This window comes from Myxocyprinus asiaticus, chromosome 1 (genome assembly GCF_019703515.2).
Source record: "Myxocyprinus asiaticus isolate MX2 ecotype Aquarium Trade chromosome 1, UBuf_Myxa_2, whole genome shotgun sequence".
Taxonomy (NCBI): Eukaryota; Metazoa; Chordata; class Actinopteri; order Cypriniformes; family Catostomidae; genus Myxocyprinus; species Myxocyprinus asiaticus.
This window is the reverse complement of record NC_059344.1, coordinates 68,843,271-68,855,011: the sequence shown is the minus strand read 5'-3', so window position 1 is coordinate 68,855,011 and position 11,741 is coordinate 68,843,271. Positions and strand designations below refer to the sequence as shown.

The following is an 11,741-nucleotide window of genomic DNA, read 5'->3' as shown; positions in this document are numbered from 1 at the left end:
TTCTCGTGGATTTGTCGTTTTTTCTCTACTGGGGGAGGATTAAAGGAGGGGAACCCCGATCTAGAACGCGTCGCGTCGCTTTGACTGCAGCGCGGCTCCTCGTGAGGCGTGTCTCTGTGGGCGGGTTCGCGCGCGGTGCTGATGTGAGGACGCAGGTGACGCGGCGCGCGGCAGCTCTCATCGGAAGACGCGCTTTTCTGCTCTCACTGGATACGACGCGAAGCACAGACATTATTCACTGTGATTCCAGGAAGATTACTGCAGGAATTTAAGAAGGAAGCGAGACGGACAGAGAAAGAAATCTAGAGGTAAGAAGCTTGTGTGTGTGTGTGTGTGTGTGTGTGTGTGTTGTTCTTGGACATCTTTGATCTTCAGCATCATGAGGATGTGTGAAAATCATTAATCTAAAATCTCCGACGTGTGCGCGCGAGTGTGTGTTTCTGGATCAGGCGTTCTTCTGTTTGGGATCATGTCAGATTTGTCCTTTTAAACTCTGCGGTGTGTTTCTGTGAATGTCTGGAGGCGATGCTCAGAGCAAAAACAGAAGACAATTAAAGGAAAGCCATTTGACACTGATTTATGATCAGAGATGGTATCGATTACTGAAATCTACAGATATATACAATGATATTTCAGCCGCTGCTTTAGTCGCCAGTGATCATCACACACACACACACACACACACACACACACACACACACACACACACACACACACACACACACACGAGAGCATGATTGTGATTTCAATACACAACAGAACTAAGTTGTGTGTGAGATTGTGTGTTATTTATAGCTTACCAATTCATTCTTGCGTTGCGTTTTTCCTGACTAGATTAGATAATCAATAAATGAGCTGAAATGAAGTCATATCTGTGTAATTTCACATTGAATTAATGAGTTCGTTTGTGTGTGTGTGTGTGTGTGTGTGTGTGTGTGTGTGTGTGTGTGTGTGTGTGAATGATGTGAGTGCGCGTAGCTCCGCTGGGGAGCGATACAACACAAGACGCATCACTCACACACACACACACACACACACACACACACACACACACACACACACACACACACACACACACACACACACACGGATGATGGCAAGAGAAGGTGATTTTCAGTGCGTCTTTGAACTTTATTGGTAATGACGGTCTGATCAGACTGTAGATGGTTATATATTATAGTTTAGAGTTATTTTATGTAGGATATTGTTGTTTCAGAAAAAATGGGAAATTTTTGGGGATAAGAATCAGATAGCTATTTTATTTTATATTAATCTTAACATTCGTCATTTGTGCACTTGATTTACCGCTTATACAGGTCTATCTGTTGACAAAATTATAGATAATGTGTTCTTACCTTACATAAAGGCCCTTGCAATGCTGTTTTTCCTGACAAGTGTTTCTCTTGTAAGCAGAGATGGATTATGACTTGCAAAGGTTCCGGGGCCAATTATCTCCAAGGGCCCCCCTCCCCTCGCACCATTTATTTACCATTTATTTCCAAAAGTTGTTGAGGGTGGGGGGTCATTGTCATTGTTGATGAGTTTTCAAGCGGTGGGATCACTAAACTGAATCGTCCAACCTTAAAACCCAGGGCCCCCCAGGCAGTCAAGGGCCCCTGGTAGTCAAGGGCCCCTGGGCACTGGCCCCATGGGCCCGATCAGTAATCCATCTCTGCTTGTAAGTAGACCTAATATTACACTCTTGAGATTCAATGCTAATTCAATTCCACCATAAAATGCTGTCAATGATTTTATTTAAAAATACTTACGATCTTTCTCCATCACTGATATTTTATTAGATAGCCATTAATTGCCTTGTCCACGTTACAAATGAAAATCACGTTTGAGCACAATTTTAATTATAATTTAAGGGATAGTTGATTTTTTAGTAGAATATTTCAGCTCTGAATGGTGACCAGAACTTTAAAGCTCCAAAATCACATAAAGGCAGCATAAAAATAATCCATAAGACTCCAGTGGTTTAATCCATGTCTTCAGAAGAGATATGATAGGTGTGGGTGAGCAACAGGTCAATATTTAAGTCCTTTTTTTACTATGAATCTTAACATCAGCAGTCTCCTTGCATATCATTATTTCAAGCTCGATTACACTTCCTAGCACCATCTAGCGCTCTGTACATGCAGATTGAAATATTGTGAACCAAAATAATTACCAAACCATATTGCGCAAAGGTTTAATATTTTGAAATTTTCAACATTGTTTTCTGTTCATGTGATCATAAATGAAATAACCCATCAATTATAAATCTCTCAGTTGCTTTTTTTCTACAATATTTAAAGGATTTGTTCAAAGTCCTTAAGGTGCTTAAAGCACTTGAATTTAGCTTTTAGAAATGTAAGTACTGGAATACCTGCAAATTTGCCTTGTTTTGTTGAAAAGTGCTTGAAATTGGATCAGAACATTTATTTCATGTAATGTGCATCTTGATGAGATCCACACACTCCACTTTCATTGAATAATATTTCTTTTAATATCCTTTGTTCTTTGTTGTTGATCAAAATGTAAATGTTTTATTGAATTGTGAACCTCATATTGTACATCGAACTGAATCATGAGACAACCATCGTCCCACTCATAACAGTATTCATCTAGTATTCTATTGTATGTGTGTGTTTCTTTAATTAGTATACTGAATTATTCAGCATGATTGTGATTAACAGTTCAGTATTCTGCAGCTGGAACCGTTACTTTAGTAGCCGTGAGCTCTGCGGGCAAGGCTTTGCTCTCTTTAAAGTATGAGATCAGTGTCAAATCTCCTGCTGTTTGAACATTGATCTGGAGCACAAGCTGAAGGTCCTGTTGAGCTGCGCTGCTCCAGACACGACCTCTTCACCTGCCGTGACAGGTGCGCGACCCCCGAGGTCAGAGTTCACCGCTGTCTGCCAGCGGATCAACTAATCTGACTATAAACCCTGTAACCTCCGCAGTGAACCAGTGATTGTAGGTATCTCTCTCTCTCTCATGGATAACAGTGATCTTATGAGAGGAAGAGAGTGAAATGAGCTGAATGTTAACATTAGCTGCTGCTCCTCCTTTTACATCATTATCATCATCACTGCTGATTATCTATATGTGACATGACTTCAAACAGGTCTGATGAGTGTGTGTGTGTGTGTTTCTAAGACACTTCTGTTCTTACAAGGCCTCTCGTGTGCTTACAGAAGATTTAATCAGGGCCTGGACATATTTTTGAGTGAATTACCCCTTTCCAGGCTGTTGCAATTTGGTTGCTATGTTGTTCGTTCCTCAGTTGTTGTTTTTTTATGCGGTAGCTAGGGTGCTTGCTTATTGGTCAAAAGACTTCTGCACCCTCAAGTCTCTGTGATATTCTGCTGTTTAAATGAGACTGGAGTCCCTCCTTCAGTGGAAGTCTATGGGGTTTTATTCAGGTGTAAATGTTTAGTGTGATCTGTTATCTGTTTTAGTGTAACACCTCTCCTCAACAACACACATGATTTGACACACGATCGATTAATACTGGCTGTTAGAGGTTTGATCACATCACTGAGTCAAATCATTTTTATTAGTATAGTGTCTTTCACAGTATAGCAGCTTTACATGAAATCATGCTGTAGTGCCTTAATTGAGAAATAGTAATAGTTGTGCTAATTGCCAGTAATAAATAAGATTCATTTTTTTTTATGTCTGCCTGGTTTTGTACTTGCCTGCTTTTTTTTCTTGGCTGCACAAGATTTGTGAGAAACAAAAGCTTCAAATGAACTAGTGAAGAAGAGCGATTTAATAACTGCAGAACTGAACAAGGGTTTAATTTGAATAATCGTTCCACTGCGACTGGAGGAAGATTGAGTTTAAATCAGAGGAGCTGCATCGCTCTGATCTTATTTCCTGAGCATTACTTCCACTTAAGAGGAATTTCACATGCTGACTGCACGACGAGTTGAAAGTGATTTCATTCCATTTCATTTGCGGGGGAGTCTTAAGAATCGATCCGGAGTGAATGAAATGATGTGGACATTTACACGTGTTCAGTGGAAGACTGTGAATTCACATTAACGTGATCAAAATCTCATAAATATATCAGAGCGTTTATTGTGTTTGTGATGCTGATCCCCTGTAGAGACAAAGAATGTTTTTTTGTAGATGATTTTGAAGTCATTAGGTTCTTCAGTTAACTTACAAGCATTTCAATTTGAAGAGTTGAATTTTCCATAAATCCATCAATATACTGTCCTCTGCATGGTCAAAAACATGTGGACACCCAAACATCAGACTCCTGTGTGCTTATTTGAGCATTTAATTTCAAATCCATCAGCGTTAATAGTTGCTGTTTCTCATCTCTTTGTTACTGTAACCCAGTGGTTCTCAACCTTTTTTTGATGAACGCCCCCCTTCTTCATTACCTTACATTGTACTTGTATGTTGTATGTTGATCTTTTGCGAGTGACCTGAGACCTTGGATCCAGAGAATGATGACGAGTTCTATAACTGTTTCGGATGTCAATACAGGCCTATCATAGGAACATAATAAAGTTTCCTGTTCTGCTGATGTATATGTGGAGGTATGTGTGGTTCTAAATGTGTTGTCTGTTTTGAAGTTAACGGGTTAGTTCACCCAAAAATGAAAATTCTCTCATGATTGACTCACCTTTAAGCCATTCCAGATGTGTATGATTTTCCTTCTTCAGCAGAACCGAAGTGAAGATTTTTATAAGCAGATTTCAGCTCAGTTTGTTCATACAGTGCATGTAAACAGGTGTCATCAGGCTGCTGGCTGTTTTTATGCAGCAAAAAAGCAATCCACATGACTCCAGTTGATCAGTTAATGTCTTCTGAAGCAATTCGATAGATAAAATTGGCCTGTTTTATCCATTGTGATGGAATGGTCAAGATCCTCCTGAGTCTCTTGCTTGTGTCTCTTTCTCCTTTACCTCTGCTTCATGATTTCTGTGGGAGGAAAATGTCTCCGTTAAAGGGATAGTTTGCCCAAAAATGATAATTTAGGCCTACTTACCATTATGGTGTCTCAAACTCGTATAACTTTCTTTCATCTGCTGAACACACATTTTTTATGGAGATATGAAAAGGAGTTACATTTTGGTCTGTTTCTCACACAAAATCAAATCGCTTCAGAAAACATGGATTAAACCAATCATGTGGATTACCTTTTATGATGCCTTTATGTGCTTTTTATAGCTTGAAAGTTTTAAACCCTGTTGACTTGCATTGTATGGATATAAACACATCATATCTTCATCAAAATAGATTAATTTGTGTTCTGCAGAAGAAAGAAAGTCATATGAGTCTGAAATGGCATAACAGTGAGTAAATGATGAGATAATTATCATTTTTGGGTGAACTATTACTTTAAAAGTCTGCATTTCTGCTCTTGAGGCCTCGAATGTTCCAGTATGACATGTTAAATGCTTTGTATTGTGTAGGGTTTTTGGTTTGTCCAGTAGGTGTGAGCAGCTGATGTTTACACAGATGCTGCTATGGAGTATCTGCTTACGGTCTGTGTGAAACTGTGACTGCCGGCAGTACTCGGTCTCTACGCCCGATCTCTCCATCTCTCTCTGCAGTGCTGTTGCTGATTTAGCATTTCTCGCTGTGAAAGTGAGTGTAGTTTCAGCACTCTGATGTGAACAGTGCACTTACTCACTCATTCTCTCACTAACATACACACACACACATGCACACAGACACACCTATCTCATACATCTTAAACGCACACACAACACCGTATACTACACAAATAACAGTGTCCTCTCCAAACTACAAAGCTTCCTATTAAGCAAAATACTGAATCTTACCTTGAACAATGCCCCATTGGTTGCTGGACAGACTTTTAAACCACTTTAGTCATTTTAGCTGTTGTCTTTAAGATGTTTTGAAACACTGTTCTGAACTATAAACTACCTACACTGCTGTCTGTCTTTCTCTTGATTAGAGCAGGTGTTGTTTTAGAAAGGTCAGGCTGCTCCATTGTTGGGTTGTCCCTGCTGGATTGTTTCTGTTCTTTGTGGAATAGATTTGCCCAACATTCTGCTGTTATAGACGATGGCTGCTTTGTTCTGCTGCCTGCTGCTGAAGCTGTGTTTGCGTGTGTGTTTGCACGTGTGTTTGCGGTGCATGTGCGTGCGTGTGTGCACGTGTGTGTGTGAATCAAAGGGAGCTGTGAAAACACTATTTCAATGGTAAAGGTGAGCTGCAAAATTCTGTAGTGCTTTAGTTCTGCACATTTCACACCATAGACATGATCAGCAGCACAGAGAGCTCCACTAACACTAATACAGTGTGTTCAGCACCACAGACAGCTCCACTAACACTAATACAGTGTGTTCAGCACCACAGACAGCTCCACTAACACTAATACAGTGTGTTCAGCACCACAGACAGCTCCACTAACACTAATACAGTGTGTTCAGCATGACAGATAGCACAACTAACACTAATAGTGTGTTCAGCACCACAGACAGTTTCACTGGCACTAATACAGTGTGTTCAGCACCACAGACAGCTCCACTAACACTAATACAGTGTGTTCAGCACCACAGACAGCTCCACTAACACTAATACAGTGTGTTCAGCACCACAGACAGCTCCACTAACACTAATACAGTGTGTTCAGCACCACAGACAGCTCCATAGACATTAATACAGTGTTCAGCAGCAAGAACACAATTTAATACATTACTATAGACAACGTTCTCTCTCTCTCTATCTCTCTCTCTCATGTATAAGAAGTGATGTTAAACTGATATTTGGATATTGATCTCATTAACAGAATTATAGATCATACTGTGACACATTCACAATGAAACACTCAGCATATATTCGGAACAATCCATTGCTGACTGATCTGAGCAAGTGTCCTCTCCAGCTGCTGCTGCAGTGTAAGTGTGCAGAGTGAAATTTCAGTGAAAGGCACCAGTAGAAAACAAGCCAGGTCTCTCTGCATTTTGTTTTTCAACTTGAATCTGGATATAAAAGGACTCTTTCTTTTTGAAATCCATTTCAATTAAATTGTTGTAATTTGTAAACTCTACTGCTACTACTTACAATAGTAATAATAGTTTATTAATATTATAATTTTTTTATTAACTTAGGTTTAGGGGTTTGGAAAATGTATTAAACAAAAGAAATATACTGTATATTTTATTTTGACTGTCGGAACACTCCAGGAAGTCCTTGGCGTGCGTGTAGCCTAGTTCACAGTAGTTTAAAACGTTTATTCAAAATCGTGTGAAATGCTCCTCAAGTTACATTCTCTATGCATGTTATAAGTGAACCGAACTTGAGTATCTACATCTGACATGTTGTTTGTGTGTAGTGCTTACATATGCATGCTGCTCTGAGAGTGCTGTGAGTGTGTGTCAATAGAGCAGTGTGCATTCACTGAAACTCGCAGTGCATGCAGACTATACTGTATATTCATTAACTGAGCCGATACCAATCCAGGTATCGTATTGGTGCATCCTTACCTCATAGGAGGTGTCAGCATCCAGAAGAGATCAACATCACTGCATTTATTAATGCATTAGTTGTTCTGTTTAGTACACATTACACAGATTTAATGTAAACACAGTTGTTAGAATGCAGATGTCACTCTTGTTAATAATTGAACTATGTGTGAACAAATCAATTAAACACTCAGTGTGAGCATATTGACAAAGGCAGACAGGGAATGAAAGGTCACATATTCCTCATGTTTGGAAGTTAGGGACAAGGTCATTTACTCTCTGTGGCGCCTTGATGATGTGAAGCCACACACACACACATATATAACATACTGAGTCACACGTCATCCTTGATTAGATATAGCCTGTGGTGTGTGTATTTGCTGCTGTCATTCTAACCACTTCTGTTTTATTATTTGTTTAAATGTGTTTTTGGTCACAGCAGTGCAGATGCAAAAAGGTTTGAGTTTTGGTTTGTGTTTCAGTCATCTCTGGCTCATTTTTTGAATCAATATATCACATGAAATTGCATATAAAACAAAAAGATGAAGTCATGTGTGCACGATTAGACTGAAGCTTGTCACGCTGTGATGTTTAAGTCTGTGACAAAATGCCCCGCTCAAAGTGTGTGCCTGACACTCTTCGAGGGCCCTATTAAATCAGTCATTTTAGATTTTTTCCCAAATTCTGTGTTTTGTTTTATTTTTCCTGTAATCTGAAAATGATGAAAAATGTGTTTTAATAAAATATACTGTATTCATCCATTTTAATCAAATGAAAATGATTTTTTTAAATAATATAATAATTAGTGTTCTACATAATATTGTTTTATTTTTGTCATATGCAGTACTTTTATACAGAACCTCACAATACAATACAAAATACAACACAAGTTATTTTTTGTCAAATAAAGTGCTGCAGAACAGAGCATCACAGATGAGAGGTATTGCTTAATAAAATACAATTGTTTTTATTGATGTATTATTATAACAGTGAATATTACATAATTTTACAGTAGTGATATTCCATTTATGACTGGATTCCACTATTCCATTTCCATTTCCATTTATTCATTTGGCAGACGCTTTTATCCAAAGCGACTTACAAAAGAGGAAAACATAAGCGAATCATCTTAAGGAATTCCGTCCATACTTTCCACATTGCGGAAATCATAGGGCCCTACTCTTCTAGTGTGCATACTTGAGATGTGCTCAGTCACAGATTCAATGAAATTTCAAACTGGATTGAAATCTGGGGAGCAGTCATCAGGTTTGCACGCCATCTCAACGGTTGAGTTAGCAGCAATGAGAGTGTGAGGGATCTTAGAAGTGTTACGTAGCTGCCTGCCTTCTGGAGAAGCTGTTGCCGAACTGTCGGTGTCTTTACACTGAAGTCATGTGATGGTTTGTGTGAGGAACAGACTGATATTGAAGTTGTTTGTGGCAGCGGGGGCATGGTCGAGCATCCGTCCGGAGAGAGAGAAAGCGGTAAGGGCGCTTGCACCTGAGCTAGATTAGATTCCAGTGAGCATGGGGAGAGTGGCATATAAGCAGCCACGCCACCAGCAGAGGAGAGAGAGAGTCTGGCACAAGGAAGGCCACGGTGCTCCTGAAGCTGCTACGTTTAATCTGCTATGTTTGTGAAGCTGATGTGTTTAAGTTACTACGTGCCTGTGAAGCTGACAAGTTTGTGAAGTCTGGAAAAATCTGCTTCCCTGTGTTCTCCTTCCCTTCTCTTTGTGAGCTGTTACATTGTTATTTACTGAATAGAAAAGTATCGGTGTGGAATCTATTGTGAGTCAGATCTTTTTTAGTGAATCAGTTTATCCCAAAACCTCTCTGAGCAATTCATCCACTTACAGAGGCAGCTCACAACTCTCTCTCGCTGTGTGGATGATCAGGTCATCAGATGTGTTGTAAATCTGTCAGTATTTAAAGTCTGCACTCTCCGTTCAGTCTCTCTCTCTCTCTGCTTGTATCGCTCTGCGGCTGTTTTCAGGCCTCTTGTGTTACTATAACTGCCCTCACAGACATAAATCTGATGTGATTGTGAACACACATTGTCTCTCATGCGCACTAGACTGCACTTAAGTTTCTGTCATTTATTTTTTTTAATGCTGTTAGACAGAGAGAGTTCAAACTTTACACATTTACTTGGACATCTCAGTATAAGATGCTGCATCAAATCAACTCTGTGTGATTTTGATCCTCATCAGCACTTTACATTGTCATTTATTCTCTTTCTAACCACAACTTCAAATCTCCCTTCTAAGTGTTGACTATAAAATAACCTCTAGATTATGTACAGGTGTAATCTGTGAGCCATTGAGTCTCAGTTGCAGATTACAGCAAACGCTTCTGGTATTGTATTCTGGTAAATCTGTGTATTGTTCTTGATGATGTTAAATGCTTTTCTTTGCAAGCATAATAATATGTTCTTTAGCATCTCATTATGTAAATGAGGCATTTGCTAATGAGGGGCTTCAGCACGCCGAGGCTCATCACACAGATTACGTGTGTTTGTTCTCTAAAGTACTTTTACATATAATCCAGATCGCTGAGGCAGGTGCTGTGTAGATTCGCACCAGTGGTGTTTACTTGAACATTAAACACGACTTCCATAAAACCTCAGCTATGACAATGTATGTACAAATCTATCTAGTTTAAATCTAATCTATCTAACCCTATAAAGTGCTAGTTCACCCCAAAATTATAATATCACTTTCAAGGGTTAGTTAACCCAAAAATGAAAATCCTCTCATCATTTACTCACCCTCATGTCATCCCAGATGTGTTTGACTTTCTTTCTTCTGCAGAACACAAATGAAGATTTTTAGAAGAATATTTCAGCTCTGTAGCTCCATACAATGCAAGCGGATGGTGACCAGGGGGTGTATTACAGAAAGATCCTAACTTTAGAATCTGATCTTATCTGTTTGGTAACCATGGCAATATCAGGACAAAAGCTGTTACAGAGTAACATTTTCTAAGTGCATAATCTTATTTTACTGTAACTAGAGTTAGGATTTGCTTCTGTAATGAAAAATCCTAACTTAACTGATCAGATCTTAAGTTAAGACTTAACCTCTAATACGCCCCCAGAACTTTAAAGTTCCAAAAAGCACAGACAATCGTAGTAAAAGTAATCCATAAACATTTATAAACATTTTATTCATTTGGCAGATGCTGTTATCCATAAGACTCCAGTGATTAATGTCTTCTAAAGAGATACAATTGCTTTGGGTGAGAAACAGATCAATATTTGAGTCCTTTTCACTATAATTGTTTACTTCTGGTTGCTCTCCACTGCGTGTCCATGAGGGCAATCAGTTCACACAGCCTCTTGCGTGACGTAAGCGTGTTGGCATGTTCACGCGAGGACTGACGCGACACAACGGGAAGTGCAGTTGCTGTTCACAAGCTTCACTGGTTTTGCTTTAATTTGAACATGCCAGCGCGCTTATGTCACGCGAGAGGCTGTGATAACTGATGCCCTCATGGACACGCAGTGGAGAGCAACCAGAAGTAAACAATTATAGTGAAAAGGACTCAAATATTGATCTGTTTCTCACCCAAAGTGATTGTATCTCTTTAGAAGATGTTAACCACTGGAGTAGTGTGTTCTGTACTCGTGGAATGTGACATAAAACTGTGCTTCTGTGAATCTAGCCGTACACTCTCTCTGAACTGTATTAGTGTGTGCTGGCGTCAGTGTGTGAACTTTAGCTGGGATCATGTCAACTGTAATGCAGCATCTCTTCTTTTCTCCAGACGTTATAGATGTTGTTTGGTGACCCCTGTAGGAGGAGGTTAACTTCACTGAGAAACACTCCCACTCCACCATTATCGCTCATTCTTTTTTTAATGAACATATATGTTCTAGACTTCATCTTGATTGTATACTTCATTATAAGTATTAGCTGTGGTAATTATAATTCTTATTGTCTGCACATGGATGGTTTTAATGGCGGGGTAGTTCAATAAGGCTCTGCAGTGTTGGCATGTGACCTCTTTTGCTAATTTCCTGTCATCGGCTTCTCAACTTTACTGATGTATTACCCACAGTTCATTGTGCTTGGAGCCTCTGGTACTGTTTTAATGACCAAAAAACTAATTAAGTGAAATTGACCAGCAGAAATCATGAAAAAACTGGTTTTACTAACTGATTTTGTGTTTGTACAACAAATAAAGTCAACATGTGAATAAAGTTAATTAATTAATTCCATTCCATATTTTTTATTAAATAAATTATTTTTTTTATGCAGTCATCTCACTTAGCATGCATCAAACACCAGTGGAGATG

At 39.2% G+C, this 11,741-nt stretch overlaps 1 protein-coding gene across 7 annotated transcripts in view; it reads left to right on the top strand.

Annotated features, from left to right (window-relative positions):
• The first annotated feature begins 213 nt into the window (after positions 1–213).
• The window catches only part of LOC127447463 (neurexin-2-like), a 605,483-nt gene continuing 593,955 nt past the window's right edge, over positions 214–11,741 (top strand). For all 7 annotated transcript variants that reach the window (XM_051709390.1, XM_051709363.1, XM_051709382.1 and 4 more), the window contains exon 1: positions 214–308. The gene's annotated coding sequence lies outside the window, so the exon portion shown is untranslated. The remainder of the gene's footprint in view (positions 309–11,741) is intronic.